Here is a 25,931-nt window from a genome sequence, read left to right on the forward strand (position 1 = left end):
TGTATCCATCAAAGAGATATCAATATGTATCTAGAAAACCATGAGCACATGGTCATTTATCACGATTTCTTGATATCATCAACAACAACAATCCTCAACCATGTGAGAGCCAAGATCTATAGGAAACCTGTATCATAACTGTACCATATGAACTTTATGCATCTTTGAAGGCATAGAAGAATGAGTGGCTCATCATCAATTAATGAAGTTGTGTACTCAATCTTTGTACTTCTCCTTGTCCTTATGAAGATCACCATGTAAGAAACATATATATACATCATCAAACAGTCATCCACACTCATCCCTAAATCTGATCTGAATAACAACTATGTAACCCCAATCAATATAAGTATCATCTGAGATGGGAAACTTATAACCGTCACATAGCAAGATGTATCAATTTAAACACTTTAGCCACATAAGCATCATCATCATCAAAAATACTTCTAAACATAATGCCAACAATGCTTTGTTAGAAGCATAGCATGTTCTCCCCCTGAACCTGTTCCACCTATTCACTGTCAGATCTGATCATTGCATATATCAATAAGAAGTATCAAGGCATCATCATCAATCAGATATACATCAAGTTATCAACAACTTGTTAGGATCAAAACACTTCTAAATAATATCCACAAACTGTAGTCATCTATGACAGAAAAGATAACTGATAATTGTTTGAATCATATCACATCAGTTTTTCTGAGACTGTCCCACCGCATTTTTCTCAAACTACATATACACGACTATGCAGCTATGAACTCGTGTATATATGCGACTTCTCTTCATGAAACTTGCGTATTATATTTAGAACATTGAAGTTTCATACTTTCGGCTTCTCCTAAGTCCGTCATGTTTGTACACTGTGTTATCACCAAAATAGGACCCTGATAGGCTGCTGATCAAACTATCTCAGTGTAACTATTTCAAACCAATCTTTTAGCTAAGGCTTAGCCTCCTCAACCTGAGAGGGCTCTCTCAAAGGGTTAATGATATTGATTAAAGATATGGATAGATGGCTAACTCTATGGTTTGTGATTTTATATGTTTATAGGTTAAAAGATGGAGACTTGCTACCATTGGGCTATGGATTCAGTGACAAAGATAAGGATAACAAATAACTCTTCTTATAAAACTGAGGCTTGTATATACTTCAATGAAAGAGTGACACATTCAGGAAAGTCTCAATAACTTGAAGTTCATAGGAGTCAGAGCATGTGGGCATGAATTATGAGTAATGATACATCAAGGTATTTAAAAGGAAATAATTTAAAGTGATTGATCAGAGTTTAATACCTAAAGGAAGTCAGAGCATGAGTAACCATGAATTCTGAGTAATAAGTATTAAAACATTGAAGAAAAACATCCAAAGATAGGACCCAAGAACTCAATTCACCATAGTTTAACACTTAAAGGAAGTCAGAGCATGTTCCTCCATGAATTCTGAGTAATAAGCATTAAGACTATGGAAGTAAAGCATATCAAAGATAAAAGATAAAGCTCACTGAAGTACACTAAGAATATTAGCTTCAGAAAAGTCCAACTGCTTCTGTATATATCAATCCCTGCACAACATTTACAAAAGTAGTCTTTTTCTATAACATTTTCCCACCCTTAGTGCATTACATCTTCTCCCATATATAGAGTTCATTACATGACTTAGATTCCTTTCTCCATCATGAGTGGAATTCAAATTCTTCCTAATCTAACACCAATTGACACTTAAAACCAACTATTTAATATAATTGACTGTTAACTAGCAATTCTAGAGATGTAAAACAAGTAGGAGTGTAACTCCTCATCATGTTATGAATAAACCACCTTAACTAAACATTGAATGCATTATTTGATAGTTGCAACCTCATGAGGTCGAATTTGATGAAGCCTCCCACGTTGTCACCTTACTGCTGATGATAAACCCTAGAAATTAGGGAATGTTTCCCTGTTTTTAGGTTTAGGATCTTTGAAAATTAGCACGTGGGACAGAGCCTTTATCTTCTCATCCATGACATATTTTATGAAAGTGAAGGATTTTTTTGTAGTCCATGCTGTCTAGAACAAAAACCTCTCTTTGTTTTTTAAAAAACTTCTCCAACAATCCAGAATCTGTCCTTGAAAAACACGTGTAAAACAGGAAAAATCCATTCTCTGAAATTATGGTTTCAAAGAAAGCTTAGTATCTCCCAAATGATAAATCTTATGAAGAAAGTGAGATAGGTTATTGTATCTGGAGCATTTATGAAGATAAACCTCCTTCATAATTCCAAAATACCTTTTCCTGTGACCAGAAACTGCTCTTGAAAAAGACTGCTAAAACCAGAAGACAAATCTTGGCTTTCAGCAATTTCGTAGCGCAAGTTTAACCATAAATTTCTCCCACCTTATAACGAATTTGAAGAAACTGAAAGAGGTTTTTGTATTTCAGTATGTTAGGAAGAAAAGTTTCTTTCATTTTTCAAAATTGAGTTCTCATCTGCTCAGGAACTCTTCTAGAAGTTGACTAGTAAAAGCAGAAAACAGAGTCTTTTATGCTGAAACAAGATTTTTCAGTGGTTTCGTAGCGCACTATGAAAACTCCTTGTTCAGAATCCACGATAGCTAATTTCAAAAATTCTCAAAATGATGTGAGATATGACTTCTAAACACATGGTGAAGCTTCGAGGACATGGAATGAGGCTATCAAAATTTATCTGGAAAAGAGAATGACACTATTGAGATGAGATGACTCAAAACCTATTATAAGACTATGACTAGAAACAAGGCAAACTTTCCAAAGTTTAGAAACAAAAATTTTAGGGTGATAACACACTGTGCCATGCCACATTTTTCTGATTGTACTTCCTTCTTCTTCCATATCTTCGAGTGTGATGCTGTTTTCTCCTTTTGGTATGGTGCCCATTGTTTTCTCCTGCATTCCTTGGCTATATGTCCAAGCTTGTTACATGCATAACATCTTACATGTTTCATATTTCTTCTATAGTAGTCAATGGCTTTGTGACCAAACATATTGCAAGAAAAACAATATCCCTTAAAGTACCTGCAAGCTGATGATCTTTCTGTGTGATGGTCTTGAACCATTCTTCTTCCACATCTTGCTGCAACATGTCCAAGATTATGACATATAAAACATTCAACATTATTCATTTGAGGAAATAACTGACTATCATTTCCATGGTTAGGAGTAAAAGATTTTCTTTGAAGAATTTCTTTCCTTGGTTGTTGATGGGATTGTCCTCTCATCTCCTTGTTGAGCATTTCAGATTTTGCATTAGAGTTCCTTGCCTTACTTTGTGAGCTAGATTCACCTTCAACAGATTCATGAAAACCAAGACCAGTTTTGATGGCAGGAGACCTTTGACTACTAAGAATATCATCCAAGATCTTAGTACTATCTTGAAATCGTAAGAGCTTATCCTTTTCTTCTAATTTACCTTTTAGTATATTTACCTCAACCTGATATTGCTCTTCCTTTTCAAGATACTACTTCTTCATGATTTCTTCAGCTTTTCTTCCTTCTTCCATCTGTTGCCTTAATTCAAGAACTTCGTTTTCTTGTTTTTCAATAGCTTGGAGTAGTTATTCATTCTGCTTATTTGATTTTTCAAAATCTTCTTTTAGCAAGAGGATCTTAGCTTCAAGACTTTCATAGTGACAAGCTCTATTTTTGAGTTTCTTGATTGTTGTGCTCCTTTCATTTACCTCATTTCTTAATGATGTCACTTCATCTTGCAACTTTTGACATTGATCTTCCTTTTCCTTGAATTGCTTCCTTACTTTGTTTCCTTCCTCTAGATGAGCTTTTAGTTTGGTAGCTTCTTCTTTGAAGGCACATTCCTTTTTGTCCAATAGATCTTGTTGATCTCTAATTTTGTCCATAAGCCTTTTAAATTCTACCTCTATTTGATATCTTTCTTCCTCACCCATAAGAGAAATTTCAGTTGTTTCGCTATTACTTTCATCATCTTCAAATGGATGGAAAAATGTGTCATGAAAGGATAACAAATTCATACCTGATAGTTCTTTTGCTTGTTCATCTTCATTCTGAGGTGATTCTAAATCTGAAGAGTTGCTTCCACATAATCCCTAATTGATTCTCCCACTATCATAGTTCCTTTGAGATGTCTTCTTCTTCTGAGGCACTTTCTTCTTTAGCTTCTTTCCCATTGTTCTATAGATCTCCTTCAAGTGATCAAGCTTCTACCAAAGGACCTACTCTGATGCCAATTGTTGGAAATAATACTGGGGGGGGGTGAATCAGTATTAGTCAAGTCTAATCTTTTTCTTTTCATACTAAAATTTATATACGCTACTTCCATGTGGGCAACCCGCGTGTAGACGCAACTATGTTTAAGGAAACAAGTGTATATCCAACAAACTATTGATTCAGTTAATTCATCATGTGTTGATCTTTAATCTATGCATTAGTACTTTATTAAACATTAAACAGTAACCATATGCAGTTAATAACAAAGTGAACCATCAAACATAAGCAACACACATGAACACCAAGATTTAAGGTGGAAACCCAATGTGAGTGAAAACCACCTGCTGTTGTTGTCTCTATCTTCTTTTAATAATAAGAAAATTTGTTTACAACATTGTACTGGTGCAGACTCATACCAGTACGTAGGCTTCTACCTGCAGAAGGTTACTACCATCTCTCTTTCTCCAACTTCTACTGGAAGGGAGCTACAAACCCCTAGCTCTTGTACTAGCCAATATGTTTACTAGCACGTAGGCACCGACCTACAGAAGGCTACAACCTTCTCTCTTCCTTTAGGGACCATGTTTCATAAATTTTCAGACTGGATACTCCTGGAACACAACACCATAATCTAAAGGCCATGTTTCATCCAATTTTCATACTCATCCCATCAACAACATTGAAGCTCAAAATCAATCACCATTATAATACAACCATGAAATACATCTGTATCAACCAATCACTGAAACTCAATCATTACTTTCTGAATCAAACTCAATCAATCACTGACAACCTCTGAACCTCTGACACACCTGAATCAACCATTCATTCATACTTTAATAAACTTTAACAAATCAACTAGGATAGAGACATCACTGTAACGAGTACACAAATCTATACCCAGAACATTGCATCATCATTCAGAACCAACTGTAACCTCAAAACCAGGCATCAGAGCATATATGCAACTTGGAAGAGCCGAACCAGTGTGTATACGCAACTTCATCAAAGTGAACTAGCGTATATATCTGCAAATACTTACTTATAACTTCTCTGCACTTCTTGACTTCAGACGTACCCATATCATCACATATAAAGGAAAATACATGTGTTAGCACCCAGATATAGCCCATCAGATCTCATAATGATAAGTCATTATGATCCTGATCCATCAACCATCATCACTGAAGCAAAACACTATCAATCTGAACACTGTTACTAGAATGCAATCACCAGAACATAAAGCAAAAACCCAGAACTCTGCATCAACATCAAGAATCAATTGGAACTTCAAACATAATAGTTCACAAGGTATATGCTATTTAGATGTGTTGAACCTGCGTGTATATGCGCTTTTACCAAATTCAACTAGTGTATACATCTGTAAATATTCATTCATAATTTTGCAGCTATTTCAGACTTTAGTTATACCCAGATCATAATATTTACAGAACAACACATGCGTTAGTATACAGATCTTGAATAAACATGATCAAACCATATTAAGATCATTCATTCCAAGACTTAAGATCTATATCCATCATTAGATCTTGTCTTCCATCAACTGCTAAGGTTCCTCCTTGGCTTAGATCAAGCAAAGCATCATAAACCCATAACCTGCATACTGGATCTCACATTTTATCAAATATTCAATGCTTGTGTACCTTGGCCTAATGATCTTCTCCTCCTTATATAGTTCTAGGCATTTCTCAATACCATGGACCAAAACCACTTAGGACCAATACCTTGGATCAAATACCTAGGGTCAATACCTCGGACCAAATACCATGGACCAAATACTTCAGACCAAAAACTTAGTTTTCTAAGGTATACGCGCTTTTCCTTCTGTGAAAGCACGTGTGTACGTTACATGCTCCTTTTGTTCTATTAACTTGCATGTATATGTAGCTTGGTCAAGGTGAACCTGCGTATATCTCTCTTTCTTCATTCTTTGAAGTCTAAACTGTAATTCTTTTTTGTTGTCATGTTGTACTGTGATCTTTCATCTGAGTAAGTTGCCTTCTAAACTGATTCCTTGTAACTGTCCTACATTTCATCACATCTGTAAAAACTATTGTTATGCATTTTGTCACATCTGATATCTCTTCTGTAGATTCATCTAGTTACCATATACATGAGAGTTGTTCTTCTATAAGTGGGTTGCCATCAAGTACAACACATTCATCATAATGCCAACAGTATTCCCATCTAAATGAACAATGTTGTTTAAAAGACATGTGTATGGAATGGTTTAATTTTTTTTTTTGACTTGAGAAAAATACTAGTCTAAATGGCGTGTGTGCAATGAATGTGTGATTCTTGTAGATGCTTGAATCATAAATATGATCTAAGTGCGTAAATATCAACGAGATGATTGAATCTTTGAAATGATTATGCTTTGTTAAAATAATGGCTAGTAAGTTTTGTTCTAATTTGTAAGCCCAGGAAGGCTAGAGATTTGGCATAGGATAATGTGTTGGTTAAATGGCTATGTTACTATTTAGGAATGTCAAAATTCTTATGTGAATAAAACATGCTAAATGTTGTGCAAATGATGAGGGATGGTCAATCCATGAAGATTGATATATTAGTGCTTTTCCATGCCCTTGTATTTTTGCTACCTATTGGGAACAAAGCTAATAATTTATTGAATTAATATTTAGGAGTGGTTTATTTCTGTATTAATCCAGAGTCTTTAAATTAGTATAAATGGATATGTATAGAAGATATTGACAAATATATATTAATTGAATGAATACGTGCACTAAAATAGCTTGGTTATGATGCTAGTGATTATCCATAAAGCTCAGGAAGGATACCTTGATGATATATATATATATATATATATATATATATATATATATATATATATATATATATATATATATATATATATATATATATAGATATATAGATATATAGATATATATTAAATGGGATGGATTGAGCTATGTTGAATTCTTAGGAGGGATATACTGGAAGGGCTTGTATATACTCTCATATATTTACTTAATAAGCATGGAATCCTAGGAAGGTACCCTTATATATGTAGTAACCATAATCCATGCACTGAGTGTGGAAATAAACTCAAATACACACATGAATAAGTGCCACAGAGCCAAAAGTCAAGGCTCGAAGGAGTAAAGTGGGGCTCAAGCTTAAGCAAGGGTGACCAAGAACCATGTCCAAGGGAGTAGGAAAGAGATATCATAGTTGTCAGATGATGCAACAATTAGAGTTGTCCATCTGTCCCGGAGGTTTGGCACCCTAGATATTTCAATGGGAGGCAAAGAAAATCCCAATGAGAATGAAATGACAAGATATCATGGTGGGTGGGTTAGTTTTTCAATGATTTGTGCTTTAAGGAAAAATATCCCCAAAAATATTATAGTGTGAAAATTTTGAATTACAATGCAACGAAGGTCCATGTAGGACCCACACCTAGCATGGAGGGTGGCATGGCCACAGAGGGCCCATACCCACACACATTTGAATATATCATATATATTTTATTGGTTGGTCCATGTGGACCATAGAAAATGGGTTAATATGTGACTCATGTTTGAATAGATTGATAGTTGAAGCAATGCTACCAAGTGGCAGTATGGTAACTGACTCGGATAGCCATGTGAGTACCACATAGGGACTAGATGGGCACCACATGGTGGGTGAAGATGACTTGACACTATCTGATAGGCCAATCTTTGAATGACCATATATTTTTCTCTATAGGTTGTATTGAGGAAAATTTTATATTGCTAGAAAGGTCTCGAGAAGATGAACATAATGGTGATATTTATTTTGGATTTTAAAATGTATAAAAAATGATGAAATTTTGGGACCCCATTTCCATGGTAGGTCAATGGAGGTTGGGTCAGCAAATTAACCATCTTCTTACATCCTTATTGTGGTTTAGGGGTGGTAACCAAGTGTGTTACAGAGTGGTATTAGAGATTTCATGTTCGACACTTGGACTGGATGGGACCTATCGTAGAGGAAATAAAGGTATATTGTTTGTGACTCTATTAGAGAGTCAAGCGGTTTGATAATTTCTCATTGCAGGTGTTGTTTATAATACAATGATCGTGGCTTATATAGTGATTATTTTCATGTGAAAAGTGAATTTTGGGTATAACAATGTAAAGAATGGTTATGTGTTGACATAAGATTGCATGTAGGTTCTATGATGCATTTTGTAAATGTTATTGATGCATGTAGTTTCCTAATTGACCCCTCAAGGTTGAAGATGCCATCACTATTGGCCTTAATGTGAAGGCTAAATCCTTCTAAATGTTTAAAAGCTAATTCAAATATGGTAATGGTGGTTTCAGTAAAGAGACTAATTTTAATTATGTTGTTAGACTGGATGGAGGATTGAATTCTAACATTTGCACTAACACGATGGCAACCATGGAAATAAAAATTTTAAGGATATGTGAACAACTTCAGGGTAACATGCTTGTATTAACATGGTAATATGAAAACTAGTATGTGTATTTTATTTCATTAATGAACTAATAACTGAGTGTATGTGGTAGAACATAGTAAGACTCAGTACCAGGGAAAGGAAGCATCTATCTTGGCATGGTGCAACAGGATATGGACCAAGTCCATCAAGAATGAGAAAGAGGGAAATCCCTCCAAAGAAAAAGAACCTTTAGGAATTTGGAGGCTGAGCTTAGGGACTTAGAAGATGAAATAAATATCTGCAAGGTAGAACATAGGAAACTTTCCTATAAACAACAAGAACTGGCTGAGTGGAAATTTGAACTGCAAAAACATATGCAAGGATTGACATATAAAACTAAAGCCTAAAAAATGGAAAATGATATTGGTAGGAAAAGGCCCCATGAGGCTGAAAGGGAAATGAAAATATTTTCCTATTGGTATTATGGAGAAAATCATCTAAGAAAGGACTATCCCCAAAGAAAGAAAAAGAAGGAAGATATCCCTTGCAAACCACAGGGACATGAATTAGTAATGCAAGATGTCTAGAAAGAGGAGGAAACATCCCCTCAATCTCCTTGAAAGATGCAAATATACATTAGAAAAGACTTCCCTATATAGTAGCTTTGGGAAAGTAAGACTTCAAGTTTGTTGTGAACCTTGTAAAGAATTCTTGAAATGATTTTGATATGTGAATACACACACACACAGATGCAATTGTATAATGGCTAAAAGTGCCAAGAACAATGGACTCATGGGCATTAAATTCAATTTTGGGGATTGTTTTTTTTAATATTTATGTGTTGTGGATTTAATTTATTGACTTCATGGATTGATATCATTTTTATTATGGATTTTCACATGGCCATGTTGTTTTATTGATTTGTTTTTATAATAATTGTTGTTGATTTCCATTTTTCTATTAGTTGTCCTCGCTTTCCTTTTCATTTTTTCCTTCAATTATCATGCTTGGGTTGGGGAAAACTTGTTGGGCATGGAAAGAAAGCCATGGGAATCTGGTAAAATATCTTAGGAGGACCACCAAAAATACAACTTAAAAATAGGGTGGGAGGGCCACAAATAATTAAAGAGTAGGACAATAATGGCAAAGGTTGGGATTCGGCGATGGATCAGGAAAGGCCATTGTTGGTGTATGTTGGAACATCACTCCTAAATATGATAAACAAGTGGACTAATTTATTACATGAGATATAAGCCATGGAAGTAACACAAAGGGGGTTTTCTTGACATTAACTCAATTTACATATGTAAATCTGTGAAATTTTCATGATCATGCCAAATGTTTACATACATATATGGATGACATTGGGACTAACAAGCTTTGTTAGGGCTCATTTTTATGGAATAAATGATAGTTTATATTCATTTAATGCAAATGTGGATGCCATTGATTGCTAAAATATATATTAGCAGATAAAGAACAATGTGATTTGCAGTATATTGGGACAAGAAAGGACAACAAAGGGACTAAAGAATAGGAATTTGGGTTATGTGTGCATGTGGAGAAAGGCAATGTTCAAGTGAAGGATCAGGGTCTTTTGGATTCCTAGTTTGGGGGGAGGCATTGTATCCTTTATATTCTTGATTCATACATGTGGAGATGGTATAGTCTCCAAATTCCCGATGATATGAGATTGTGGGCTTGCAGTCGATTAAACTTAATTAACTATTTACAAGTTGTTATTAGAATAGAATTTTATTTTAATTCATAGTTTAATTCAAGGACAAATTAAACTGGAATTTCTTGTTGCCATTTATCAACACTCCCTCTAAACAAGAAAGGGATTATCTGCTACCCTAATCCTGTCTCAATGAAAATCGAATTTACATCTTGACAATGCCTTTGTCAAAATGTCATCATCTTGCTCCTCCATGGGAATGTACTCTAACAACATCATCCAACTTAATACAAAATCTCTGAGATGATGATATTAGATATCAATGTGCTTGGACCTACCTTGAAAAACAGGATTTTCAGAGAGTTTGATACAACTCTTATTATCGTAGTAAATCACTATTGGATCCATCTACTGACCATAAAGGCCAACCAGGATCTTCCTCATCCATATGGCCTCACATGATTCCTGACTTGTAGCCATGTACTCTGCCTCTGCCAAACTGAGTACAACCAATCTATGTTTCCTAATGTACCAGGAATTTTCATTGAGCCAATACTAAAAATCCCTCCTGATGTGATTTTCTGGTCAGATGGACTCCCCTACCCAATCTACATCCATGAAGCCTTGAAGCTTCACTCCCTCTATCTGTCTATACCATAATCAATACTGAGTAGCTCCCTTGAGGTATCTCAATATATGATTTTTCGCCTTCCAATACAGATTTGTAGGCCTAACCATCGCTTGACTCAACTAATTAACTGCATAGCATAAATCTGGTTGTGTGTTCACCAAGTACATGATTTCACCCGCAAGCTTCCTGTAAACAGTAGCTTCCACTACCTCTCCCGAACTAGCATCCTCCTTCCTCTACTTATGAGCTAGAGGAGTCTCCATAGGCTTGCATCTCTCTATGTGGAAGCTCTAGAGTATCTCGTTGGCATACTTTCCTTGAGACACAAACAAACCCCCATCACCCTACCATACTTCCATGCCTAGAAAGTAATGCATGAGCCCCAAGTGCTTCATCTAAAACTCTCTTGCAAGGTCCTCCTTGCAAGATTTGATTAGTTTATCATCACCAGTCAGTATGATATCATCAACATAAAGTACAATGATCAACAGTTTTCCTTCCAACACTATGTGGCACAGGTTCGCATCCGCTTCACTCTTTGTGAAGTCCAACCTGGTGAAGTAGTTTTCTATCCTGGTATACCATGCAAGAGGTGATTGCATCATCCAATACAACGGTCTCTTAAGCTGACACACATGCGACTCATGGTTGAAGGTCTCAAAACCTTCAGGCTACTGTATGTACACCTCTTCCTCAATAGTGCCATTAAGGAAAGTTGTCTTTACATCCGTCTGATGTATCTTCCAACCCATCTGTGCTGATAGTGCTAATATAGATCTAATTGATGAGTACCTTGCAACAAGAGCAAAGGTCTCATCATATTCAATCCCCTATACCTATGAAAAGCCATGGGCCACAAACCTTGCCTTATACTTCTCAACACTACCATCTGCAACTTGTTTTACCTTGTAAAGCCAACGGGAGCTCACCATGAACTTATCAGTCAGTATCGGGACCACATCACAAACACTGTTACGAACTATGGAGTCATACTCCCTATTGGGATAGGGTCCCTTAGGGTCAATTTTGGGGTTAAAAGCCCAAGTTTTGGGGCAAAAAACCCAATTTTTTGTATGTAAAGTGTAAAGTGTCTACAATTTGTGGTTGTGGAGTGTGTAGATGTAAAGTGTCATAGAGGGTTTCCACCCTTCTTTTATATAAGTTGTGTCATATTTAAAAGATCCACCCATGGCCCGCGGACTTTGGGATTGTATAAAAGGGAGAGTCTTAAAAGAGTCTAAGGCAGTTAAGTGAAGTCATTGATGGGTTAGTAAGAGCTAAGAGCGAAGAGTCTTAGAATAGAAGAAACGCTGTGCAGATGTGTGCACAGAGGCCTAGGGTAGAAGTCCACAGCTGAGTGAGCGGACCCCTGCAACTGAGTCCGTAGGGTAGTTAGAGTCTGTAAGAAGATCTGAAGTACTAATAAAGAAGATTACTCTGGAAATATCTGTGTTTGATCTATTTACGTTTGTTATGAATAAATGAGGTTATGATATGCTGAATAATGGGTTTATTTTTTAATGCTATATTGATGCGCGAATCTATATGTTTTACATTGTTATCTGTACGTAAATAAAAATATATGTTTACGTGAGGAACATATTAATGCATATTGAAGTTATCAGATACTTCAGCCGATCTGGGTAAATATAGAAGTAAGAGTAATTACAGAAGCACGTAAGTGGTTGATTCACCTAGTTAGGGTTCGCAAACAACAACCGTAGACCTTTGCGAAGGACTAGAAGCTGATTAAGAGAAGTATATCGATAAGCCCTAAAAGGCTTATCGATCTGTGCAAAGGTAGAGGTAGGGCATAAAATGACATCACTACCATCTCTGGGTGTGGAAACTTGGTTCCATCACCCCTCCATACTACTTCGGGTGAGACTTCGGTCCACACTCCGCAGATTGATGCCGAAAGGGCCAGTAGTGTAGGGATTTGTTTGGCTAAATTAACGCTAAACCTATGTCAGGGCCCACTAAGCCAACAAATGGTTCTGTTGTCAGGACTAAGATCTACATAAAGTGACGTGTGATGTCGCATCACTGGAATCTAACTAAGAAAGAAATTGAAGATTGGTTGGATAGAAATATCCAGTAATTTGCGGTGCGAGGAAACAGAAATCCGTGATTGATGAAAGAACAATGGTTGGATAGATATATGTACACAAAGATACACAAAATCTTCTTTTGTTCCATCCTGGTTGAATTATACAAGTGGACCGCTAAATTGGCAAACGGCCAAGGAAGGTGGAGGCTTGACAGTCCAATAGTGTGGACCCTGGAGTTAGTGCGAAGATTGGAAACCTCTAAAGATAAGATCACACATGTTGTCAATCGCTGGCTTGATTGTATCATAGGAGGATTCATGACAAAGTTCGTGGTTGATACTTCAGTCAGTTACAGTGAAGCAGAGCGCTGCTTCTTCAAGGGACCACAAGGTAAGTATTTAAGGTCTTTAAATACTTGCATTAAGATGCTATTATGTGAAAAGCGGGTTATGTAATTACCTTGATGATTGGAGCTATGCGAAGTGGAAAGATATTTAGGGATAGAGGGAGAATAGGCCCTGAATATAGCTCGTTGATCGAACCTCCTCTGAGTGACGACGAGGAAACAACACAAGCTTCACCACAGAGCATTGTTCAATTAATAAGATGAGGGTTCTTGCAAATACCCCATCCAACCACCCCACCTTCGCATTCACCTCCACATAATACACCTTCATCCACACCTCCACCACCACCTCCGCCACCATTCAATATGGTGAATGCAGTAAAGTTTCCCGTTTTCAAGGGTTCAGGAAATGAGGACCTGAACCAATTTGGTTCATCACGAAGGTGGTACGGGAAGCTCATGGTATAACGGATGATCAAATGAATAAAGCAACATTTTTCACGGCCTTATAGGAATGTGCGCTGACATGGTACATTAAGTACTGCAATGATAACCTCATGGCTTCATTAGCATATATTCAGGTCACGTTGAATAAGGAATTCAATAGGCCTAAGTTTGTAGCACAATCAATTATGGGATTCAAGGAGATCATGATGAAGCCTGGCGAGACACCCTAGGATATGGATGAGAGATTGAAGTGCATGATCTATGAAGCTAACATGAATCTTACAGATGGGAAGCACTACGAATGGTTTGTGGCTGCACTCTTGCCTCATTTGAAGGTTGCTTTATCACAGAAAAAGATAGGGACCGAGGCGGAAGCCCTGGAAATTGCGATGAGATTTCATGAGACAACGATGAAAGATGCTAATTTGGGAGTTCAGTAGATTCACGCATAGCTGCAGAACCTTTTCCTAGATTTTCAAAGTTTGAAGAAGGATATAGCAGTTCGGCTAGAGGTGTGCGAACAAGTTTGGTGCCTAAAATGCAAAAGTCATGGGCATAACAAATATCATTGTCCAGTCTTCACAAATTATGTTGCAGCAGGAGGGCCAATGCCTCTAAGGCCAGAAGCTCAATTAGGGCCAAGTAAAGGTCCCACGTTATGGTGTACTATCTGTGAGGTTGTTGGAAAGCATGTGACAGACAATTGTCACCTGCTGCAAAATTTGTACAGACACCGCAATAGCTCTTCTACAACTTCTGTCAAACAGTGGGTCACGCTGAGCATAACTATCATAGCTATGAGCTAATGATAGATAGAATGGTCGCATATAGAGTTCAGGAAGAAATTTGGCCTCTGGATCAAGGCGTTGGGGGAGCACGAGAAGGATTTCAGGGGTGTGGGCGAGGCCAAGGTGGAGGAGGACCTAGTAGAGGTCAAGGATAGGTGATTTGCTACAATTGTGGGGGACGAGGACACTACGTGTGAGAATGAATGAACCCAACGCACCTAACATGTAGATACTACACTCATTTTGACCACGTGATAGAGGACTACCCTATATTACTAGCTAAGATACGTGAAAAAGGGGCACAACCTCAACAGCCTACCCAAAACCTACAGATGATGAGGGTTGAACCCCACGAAGAGGATCCTAATGTGAACATCATGCTGCGAAGTGGAATGACAACTAGCGAAGACAAGGGAAAGTAGCCTAAAAATGGTGAATGGGTCCACAAAGCTCCAAAAAAGGAGGTCAGGTTTAATCTAGAGCGTGTGAGGGAAACATTTATGGAAGCAAAGAAAAGCTTTGTTGAGGCTTCTACCTCAGGAAGTCAGGATAAGCAGTCTGAAGAAATGGACCCATCCATGCTTACTACATTTTTGGAGACCTTTATGAAGATACTTTGAGATAGAAAGGTAATAAAGGGATTACAGGAGTTGATCAATAAATGTGATTGTAATACTCCTGATGGGTCGTGCATGGTCAGGGAAATTAGTAAGCATAAGGCAAGGACAGGGCGGGAGATGAGAATCACCACGCAAATAGGAGAATATGAAATGGACCAAGTTAATCTGGATATAGGGTCTGACGTGAATGTTTTGCCTAAATAGACATGGGAGAGAATGGAGAGACCTATGTTGCAGTGGTCTCCTATTCAATTGAGAATGGTGAATCAGCAAAAGATTATCCACATGGGAAGATTATAGGGAGTGATAGTCGATATCGAAGGCGTAAGTGCATTGCCCGATTTTGAAGTGATAGAAATTGTGGATGATATCAATCCCTACCCTGTGCTCCTTTGGATTGACTGGGCTATTGTTGGCTTATATGGGTCTGACCCAGGTTCGGAAGAATTATTTAGCCAAGCAAATCCCGTAGCTACCGGCCCTTTCGGAAATATCCCGCGAAGCATGGACTGAGGTATCACCCGAGGTAGTAGGGGAGGGTGCTGGAACTAGGTTTCCGCACCCTTGTGATGTTTAGATGTGGTCTAAGAGGTTTGCGCACCCTCCTGCAGCTTCGCGCTGTGCTAGATCCGCGCAGATCCCGACTATCTTAGATTTCTCTTACAATGCTGATTACAGATCTAATTTGTCTGTTTAAGTATTATAACCCAAATCTACTTAGAGAGTTCTTTAAGCAAACATTTATTACTTTTATTCAGTTCACAGATTAAGATTTAAACCCAGATTCACAAGTATTCAATAAGCAGTGTGCATAAATCAAACAGTTTTATTAACGATACAAAATGCTAGATTCACGATAATTCAGATTCAACGGAGAATTCAAAAGAAACTTATCTTTATTTCCACTTATCACCCTTACATCCAGATCTGCCCTACGCACTTAGCTACAGGGATCTGCGCACACAACTGTGGACTCTTCCAGGCCTCTATGCACACAGCTGTAGAGCCTCTATCTCCTACCCAAACCCCCAACTCAGACTTACAGACGCTCTCAGAATGCTCTTCTCAAAAACCCATTACATTTCAAATCTCCAAAATCATACCAAAAACTTAGCTACTCTATCCATAGAGCCTCGCTCTATTTATACCTTTCCATGGACCGCGATCCATAGGCGGGCCGACTCAATCTTACATTTCTTTACATTATTTTTGGGCAGGCTACCCTTTTGACTTTGACTTATTACAAATCATGCTTCATGCATCTCGCGGAGTATTTACCCTGCTCTTACCCAAAATTGCGGGCTTCGCGCCCCATACCCATTGTGCGGGGCTTCCGCTACCCAATAGTCCCCCAACACAATCATTGTGAATCGTCCCAAGTCACTCAGCTGGGCTAGGAATCTTTGCACGTAGGTCGGTCAACAACTTCTGCATCTTGCCTGTGTCTACAACACACTCAGCTGCAAATCTTTGTACCATTTCCACCTGAGCTGCTGAGGTATCTGTCTCATTTACAATGACTTGCTCCATCGCACAGACAACCTGCATCTATGTGAGTTTGCCTTCAATAGTTGTAGATATGCTAAACGCTTCGTCGAGCCAGGGCTGGATAAGCTCTTTAAGGGCGACCTCCTATTGTCGCACTGCGTCAAATTGGGCCTTGAGCGCCTAGACCTCCTTCATCTTGGCCAATCGTTGTGTGATAGCGACCATTTGTGCAATGCCTCAGGCAGTGTCATAAGCCTGTTGCACCTTGTGCACCTCAGTTTCTACTCGTTGTATGGTTGTATCTTCTTCGAGGGTGGCGAGTATCCCGAGTGACTGGTTGAGTAGTCCCGAGCAGTCGCTAATAGCACTACTCATTGTTTCTAGTCCAACTACAACTGTGCTGTGGTGGTGTTCCCGTTCGGCCGAAGGTGTGGCCAGTTGAGCCTTAAGACGGAGCTCTGCAACCTGTAATGTTAGCTCCTCTTGGTGTCTTGTGGCCTTTGCTTGGGCCGTGCGAAACCTGGCTGCCATGTGCTGAATCTTGGTAGCTGGAGGGAGGTCCCCATGGATAGCTAGTTCTAGTACCATGCTACATGCCTTCGTCACAGCTTTTACTACTTCCCGGTATCGGGCGGCCAGGTCCTTGTTCTGGAGAGTGACTTGTTCTAATTTTGCCTTCTGCTCTGCCACTATGTGGAAAGCACGACCTTCCCAAACTCACAACTCCTAATTTACTCCCTCTTGAAGTAGGTATAGTACTTCTCTAGATAGGGCACCTAGATTTAATTCCCAACCGCATTCTTCGCCTGTAGCTACAGCTTAGATAGCACCTGCTGGAAATGGTAGGGTGTGGTGTATGCGTGCTAATCATCTGTTCGGTGACTGTATCCTCTGCTATCAGTCGGGTGGCCCAACCCGGGGTCACTCTTGTAATGCCTGTAACTGTGCTTTGATCTCCCCTAACACAGTTTTTTTTGCAATGATTAGTTCAGGCAACGCACTAACGGTAACATTGCTTCCTGCCTAGCTATTTTCCATGAATTCTTGTTCCAATGCCTTCGTTGTTTTGGACCTTTTTTGGGCGGTCGGTGATTCTTTGGCATGAGACTGCTTGAGGTGGTCCTGCGTCTCCGAGTCCTATTGTGGGTCCTATTGCAAGTCTATTCCCTGATCTTCTTGGTTCCCTTCTGCGGGCAGGCTCGTGGTAGCTGCATGCTGCCCAACAGCTTGTTGTTGCTAGCATGCCTTCTCTGCCAATTGAGTGAGGCATTGCTGGCATTCCTTCTCCTACTATTGTGCAGCCACTCGGTCATCAATGGTCTTATCTGGGGCATGCCATTCTAAGGGCCTTGCTGCTAACACGGCATAAATGGCCTCCTCCATTGCAAGGAACAGAAGTGTGACCCAATATCGCTCTAGATCCTTCCACGCATAGATATACACGTGATGCATCTCTGCCTTGAACTCGGTCGTGCTTTGAAAATTGTTGTAAATTGTGGGGGACATGCGTGGTTTGCAAGTAATCCGCGTCCGTATCTTGCCTTCCATGGAGGTCCAAAATGCCCAGATCGTGGAAACCCTTGCTGCATCCTTGGTAGCCCAAAGTGAAATATACTGTACTGCCTCAGGTAGACTACCCTCAATGCTGGGAAACTAGCTCTCCAGTGGCAAGTCACCTGTAACCAGAAAGATTGATAAGAGAAACCATGCATAATGAAAGGTCTTACCTTTGTCCTATGCTTCTTGACAATTAGTCAGGAATTCGTTGCATAAAAACTATGCCCAATTGAAGTGAACCCCCTCGGCACACTTTCCTGCCAATGTGATGACAATGGCAGACAATTAATCTACGCGACATTTTCTCATAAGTTTACTGGCTAGGATCTGAGTGGCGACTCATACTGCGCGGTCACTGATGCTCGCTATGACATATCCCCACTTCCCTTTTTCCAGATGGTACTTTGCCTTAACTAATTCAGCGATGCCTCCCTCACTACTAGTTTAGGCGATGTCTGCGGGGTTATTCCCTTTATATGGCAGGTGCATAATTTGGTGGATTAGGTTGGTTGTGATCGGGATCAGTTCTTCCAACTAGGGATATCCATCATGAATGAGACCTAGCAGCTGTCGAATCATAAATATGGTGATGTTCGTGTAGTGATAGTGAGGGATCCACCTAAGGTTCAACAGTCCTAACCTCTCCATGCTTAGTAACCACTTCTGTGGCAATAGTGTGCCTTCAGCTAGTTCGGGGAACTTGTCATTGTCTGCCAGGTACCAATCTTTGAACTTGGTGCTTGGAACATGCCCCATTGGTAACCCTTCGAACCTTATATCATCTAGAAGAAGCAGGCTCTGGAGCGTAGTTTTTTCAGCGTCTACATCTTTCACAAGCTTGGTCACCCTGGTCCATGGAGAAAGATACGGGGGTAACAATAGGAACTGGAATGCAAGTTCTTCTTCCTTCGCCTGTGTGCCAATTTGATCGATCAGGTCTTGCAAGTCGTCTTCCTCCTCAGTGGGTTTTTCGATCACTGTTTTTCATTTCTCAATTGCTGAGAACTTGTTGAATCTTAGGGAGGCCCTCACTGGACCCATCTTCTACTTATTCTTCCTGGGCCGCGGGGTGTGTGGGGATTTAGGAACTTTAGGAACTTGAGAGGGCTCTTCTTGATTCAACTGCATTTCTTCAGCGACTCGTGATCAGGGTCTTGCCATAGTGCTCATGGAGTGCCTGGTAGTCGCGTACTTGCTATTTTTTGTTAGCTCAAAGCACCAAAAATCCAGTACCAGCCACACACTATGAGATTTGACAAAATCTCTTCCACCCGTTTGCAATTTAGGTTGGCAAATCTCTGCGTATCTCATCTGGAACTTTCGCCTTAATGTCCTATCACCCGCTCCTATCTGACATGATTTGACTAGCCCATCACGGCCCATGTGACTAATGGTTATCTTTTGTTTTTTCCCTGCGGTAGTGCTATCCTTTAGGCGTAACTGCAGACTTGGGAACTGCTTTGCTTGGTGACAATTCGTTTTTCCGCACAGGTTTTCCGCAGGCTGGTTTATAGTCCCGCACCTTCTTTCAACTACTCGAGGTACTAAGACAGTGGTTTCTACTGCTAGTCAGGTGTTTGCACTGTTGGTGCGAGATCCTCATCCCTGCTAACCCAGGCTACGAGCACTTCTGAAGTGGTTGGGTAATCGGTCTAGGGTTTATGCTCTTTCGTGAGTGCGGGCACAGCCACAGTAGCAATGTCGCGGCGCGTTCCGGGGCCCCTCAGCTTCGCAGTGTACCTTGCTTCTTCAGCCGTAACTCCTGTTTGGAGGATCCGCGGCCATTCAGTCTTTTCTGAGCTTCCTTCTATCATCTATTGCAGGCCCAACGTACCCGTGGTATCCGCAACTTCCTTGAACCTCTGCTAATCTTGGCACTGGTCTATTGAGGGGGCTTTAGGCTACTACTTCCAAGATGGGTATATACCCACATTTCAGATACTAGTAGCCTTGACCGGCAAGGAATGCGTACTTTGTTTCGTGCTTCCGACTGTGCGTGCGCCTTCCTTCGACATCTGCGCCCTATCATTTGCATCTTTGGAGTGACCCTCTGTGTGAGAGCAATAGATGGACGGAGTGTGTTCACGAATTCCTTCGGCAGTTCCTCTACCCCCACTGTCACCATCTGATTACAATTGACCATGGTTACTGTTAGGATTCCAAGAAGCTCTCCTAGGTTGTAGCTTAGAGATGCCTGGTAACATATAAATTTCACTATTGTTGCAGGTTTAATGGAAGGAATTATGAGTTGGTTCAAGCCAGATAACCACTTCTACTTTGTTTCACTCCAGACATGTGTGAACACCCTCAGACTACAAGGCTTTAGACTACCAATGCTCACAGTTTAGATATTAGGTGTGGAGAATACTAACCACACCAGCAGATGCATAAGACCATGTGATGGTCAGCTGCAACTAGCAAAGAAACCTGTAAATATAATATACTAATGCAAAGACAGGATGACAACTCTCTTGCATCAGATAGAAAGAAACCTGAGTGACCTATTCAATGATACATTCAGCAATCTAACATAGAGATAAGATGACAGTTATCTAGTGTTAAACCTCAAAAGATCAAGAACACAGCATATCAGGCACAAGCTTAGAACAAAGGAAAATGGAAAGTGAGCAGTTAACAACAAAAGAAGCTTGTATTAGCTAAAAATGAAGATGAGATGCTGCAAGTGAAAAAATATCTACAGTCTCCAGAAGTTGAACCTTACATCAAATGCCAACTTTGATTACATCTGGTTTATGAGTATTTATAGATTTATATTACAAGGGCACTTGGCCGATTAGGTATGGAGGGGTCATAATTGACCACCAACTTGCACTTAACTGCCTGATGGAGTCTCTGAATGAATTTTCTTGCTTCAGTGCAAGAATCCTATCTGTTCAGGTGTTGTGCCATCCTTTTTGGCTGTTGGAGTGCTCGTACTTGTAGAGTCCATAACTGATAAATTCAGTTACAGAGTTGTGCTTGTCTTTTCTCCCTTGGCCATGCTTTTTGTTAAATATGGTGGTTGGGAGTCTGACTGTGACTGATGTTGGCAAGCTGGTCATCTCCCTCTTCGGGAAAATGGAATTATTGAGGATGTGGGATGCATGGGCGAGTGGATGATTTGGATGAGCAGGAAGAATGGCCGTCAGATCGAGGAAACAGACAGTGGATATGGCTCGATAGAGGTTATCGACCGAGGTAAGAGAGGGGTGAATTGGGGCTATCAGATCGTCAGCAGACAGATCGGACGGTCATCGGGAAGTGAAGCTGCACGAACGTTTAATGGGCAGGCAGATTGGTCGGGCGATAATGGTATTCATCACACCGCTTTCGGACGTTAAGTGATAAATGTCGGAGTTCGTGTGATGCCATTCAATAATCGACACGTAGCGGTGATGAGAGAGAAAAACTGCTCTCATCACGTGCTAACGTTCAATCATATTGTCGACGCGATGAGAGCGAAGGTCATCAGATCTTTATGGAGATGATTTGATGGTGGGAAATGATCAAGTGGGTCACTTTATCGGGTGCGATGAGAGCCATTGGATTGGCAGGGGCTGATCAACGGTGGGGATTTAGCGAGGGATTTATGAGTGTGTGAGGTCATATGGGTGAGGTTCTATGGTGGGTTTGGGCTTTGCGCTTGGGGCTAAGGCCAAAGGGGGTTAATCTTTCGGGTTTAGAAGAAAAATAGAGGAATGGAGGTGGCATAGAGAAAGCGGGATAGAAGGAAAAGGGAAAATGACCCATGAGGGGCCCCTTTGAACACACCATCACACAGACCAGAACTCCTCCATGACCTTAGAAAGTCAGCACTATATAGTAGAGCTAAAAGTTACTTCATGTAGTCGGTTCTACCATCGTTCAACCTCTTCATCTGAGTCTGATGTGTAAGAACTGTCGTGGTCCCATGAGAGTCGACCATCGGTTGTCAGATTGACCCTGTCCTGATCGTGTGCAGTAATTTGGTATATACAGTCCAACTCGCCGTCGCTTTCTGCATCGCGCATGGGCTCGGTATATCGCGGCCCTTCTGCTAGGTCCAACGGGACCACCACGTAGAGAGATTTCTTTTTGAAGATCATCTTGCATTTTTTTGGATTGATGACTCCATTCATATCTATCACCTAATCTATCCCTAAGAGTGCAAGATATGGGTTACTATCATCCACAATTTCGATAACCTCAAAATCAGTTTGGGTGCTGGCCCCATCAATGTCTACTGTAACTCCGCACAAACGTCCCATAGGCAGAATCTTTTGCTGGTTAGCCATCCTTAGTTGAATCGGTAACCATCGTAGTGGAGGTCTACCCATGCGTTCCCAAGTCTGCCTTGGTAAGACATTGGCATCGGACCCCAAATCTAAAATGACTTGATCCATCTCATAGTCCCTGATTTGGACTGTTAGTCGCATTTCCCGCCCAGTGTGAAAAGCATTCTTTCCTAATTTTCGGATCATTCATGGTTCGTTCACTCCTGCGCACCGAGTTATCAATTCCTGCAGCCCCCCTACCACTTTAGCATCCCTTAGTAATTGCATGCATGTTTCCAAGAAGGTTGTTAACACAGATGTATCCTACTCTGATCCAAATTGATCCTTACTCCCTGATGTAGAAGCCTCTGCTAAGCTCTTCTTGGCTTCCATAAAAGTTTCCTTAACACGTTCTAAATCAAAGACTAGCTATTTTGGGGGGACCTTACAAACCCATGCATCCGTCTCTGGTTGGTTCCCCTTATCTTCTCCAATGGTCGCGCCACTCCAGAGCATCATATTTATGGTCGGTTCCTCTGTACGGGGTTCAACCTTCATCATCTGGATGTTTTGAGTGGGGCTGGCCGGGAGCACCCCCTTTTCACACATCCGAGTGATCAACGTGGGGCAATCAATAGCTTTGTGGTCAAATTGGTAGCAGTAAGGACAACAGGCTTTGGTCGATTTCATGCAATCTCGCACATAGTGCCCGGCCCTCCACAGTTGTAACAAATTAATTGCCCTCGTCCCTGTCCAGGTCCCATGCCTCTGTGGTCCCATCTGCATCCTTGGTATCCTCCCCGTACGAATGGTGCAGTGGAGTCCTGCACTCGCACTTCTATTTTCATCCTATACGCCAGTGTTCGATCCATCAACATTTGGTAACTGCAGCAATTTCTTTCCTTGTGGCCCACCATCCGGCAGAAGTTACAAAATAAGCATTGAGGAGGGGGTTATCGTATACTTGGCAATAGGTGAGAATTTTTCATGGCATTCTTTCCTCCAACTTCACAGATTGCGCACCAGAGTGCGGGTGCTATGCTTAGCCCAACCTGTACCTCTGGTCGCAATGTTATGGGCCCCCCTCCTATCACAGGATTCACAAAAATTGGATAGTGGTCTTTATCATGGCCCAATCCCTTGCATTTGAGACACCATACTTCCTCTCGTATCTCGGTCCTCGGTGCCTATCCCTATTTTAATCTTCGCATCTCCAAACATAAGTTTTGTATTTGCACTTGGATTTGATATACTCCCAACCCTAGATCTTAGATTGGAGTTTCATGTAGTTGCATTGCTACTTCCAGTGCTTTAGCTTGGGTTGAGATCTTTTGTTGCACCAGGGCCGATCTCAGATATGGCGTTAATGACACGGAAAACCAAGTGCAGTGCTGCTCATTTGTTAGTGTCATGTTGGCCTTGCGAATAGTGCTTTTCAACCTCTGATCCAAATCCCATGGATTTTCGCCAGGCATCATTACCATCTCTTTGAAACCAATAACCGACTGGGCCCCTAACTTTGGGCACCTGAATTCCTTATTTAGTGCCTCCTGGATTGCGGTAATGCCTTCAGTTGGATGATCACTTGAATACTTCATGTACCAAGTCAGTGTGCGGTCCTAAAACGCACTAACTAAGGTAGCCTTCTTGATGTTATCATCTGTGATACCCTAAGTGTCCCATATGGATTTTATCACAAACCAGAATCGTCCTGGTTTCTCACTCCCTACACCTTTAAATATCGGTAGCTTAACTGAACTTGCCATCTAGATCTTTGAGGCTGTTGGAGTTGGGGGTGGATTTGGTGTTGGAGTGGACAGATTTGATGTAGGTGACGCGGGTGGTGGCATGGACGGAGGTGGCATCAGGGGGAAGCGCTCTCTGATCAACCAGACCGCACTTCCTAGTGAGAACCTCCCAAGTTCTTCCTCACATTCCTGGGAAATGGAAGCTAACAGACTATTCTCTATTCCTCTCGTTCCATGGTAACCTCTTCTGCTCCGCCTTACTCCAGACATTAATCAACGTGCATAATCTATTTTTCACACAACAACATCTTAATCCACGTATTCAGTGATTTGATATACCTACCTCATGGTCCTTCAAGAAATCGCCTTTCCGCCTCACTATAGCTAATGGTGGTATCTATCGCAAACTCAGTGATAAATCCTCCTATTACCCGATCCAGCCAATGATCTACTGCGCACGTGATCTTATCCTTAGTGGCTTCTAGCCTTCGTACCAGTTCGGGAGTCCACACAATACGTTGGTCCAATCTTCACCTTCCCACGCTGTTAGCTAGCCTTGCGATCCACTTGTATAGCTCTACTGGGAATGATACAAAGAAGATCTCATGAATATTTGTTAATATGTATCGATCTAGCCAATCTCCCTCTGATACTCGCAGGTTTCTGTTTTCCTGAGCTGCAAACTTGTGGAGTTTCAGATCCCACCACTCGTCAATCTCTTTCTTTGTAGGGTTTTAGTGTTTCCACATCAGACACCCCTTAGGAAGATCCTGATCTTGGCAACTAAACCATTTGTTGGCTTATATGGGTTTGACCCAAGTTCGGAAAATTATTTAGCCAAGAAAATCTCGTAGCTACTGGCCCTTTCGACAACAGCCAGCGAAGCGCGGATTGAGGTCTCACCCGAGGTAGCAGGGGAGGGTTCTAGAACTAGGTTTCCACACTCTTGGGATGTCTAGATGTGGTCTGAGAGGTTCGCACGCCATACTGCAGCTTCACGTTGCGCTAGATCCGCGCAGATCCTGACTATCTTAGCTTTCTCTTACCATGTTGATTACGAATCTAATTTATCTGATTAAGTATTATAACCCAGATCTACTTAGAGAGATCTTTAAGCAAACATTTATTACTTTTTTCGGTTCGTAGATTAAGATTTAAACCCAAATTCACAAGTATTCAATAAGCAGTGCACATAAATCAAACAGTTTTATTAACCATACAAAATGCCAGATTTGCAATAATTCAATTTCAACACAAAATTCAGAAGAAACCTATCTTTATTTCCACTTATCACCCTTACATCCAGATCTTCCCTGCGCACTCAGCTGCAGTGATTCGTGCACATAGTTGTGGACTCTTCCAGGCCTCTGTGCACACAGCTGTAAAGCCTCTATCTCCTACCTAAACCCCCGACTCAGACTTACAGACGCTCTCAGAATGCTCTTCTCAAAAACCCATTACATTTTAGATCTCCAAAATCATACCAAAAACTTAGCTACTCTATCCATAGAGCCTTGCTCTATTTATACCTTTCCATGGACCATGATCCATAGGCGGGCTAGCTCAATCTTACATTTCTTTACATTATTTTTGGGTGGACTACCCTTTTGACTTTGACTTATTACAAATCATGCTCCACGCATCTCGTGGAGTCTTTACCCTGCTCTTACCCAAAATTGCAGGCTTCGTGCCCCATACCCGTTGCACGGAGC

The sequence above is a fragment of the Pinus tabuliformis genome, chromosome 2_2 (assembly GCF_031772625.1).
Source record: "Pinus tabuliformis cultivar Carrire ecotype Pingquan chromosome 2_2, CPIR1, whole genome shotgun sequence".
In the NCBI taxonomy this organism is placed as follows: domain Eukaryota; kingdom Viridiplantae; phylum Streptophyta; class Pinopsida; order Pinales; family Pinaceae; genus Pinus; species Pinus tabuliformis.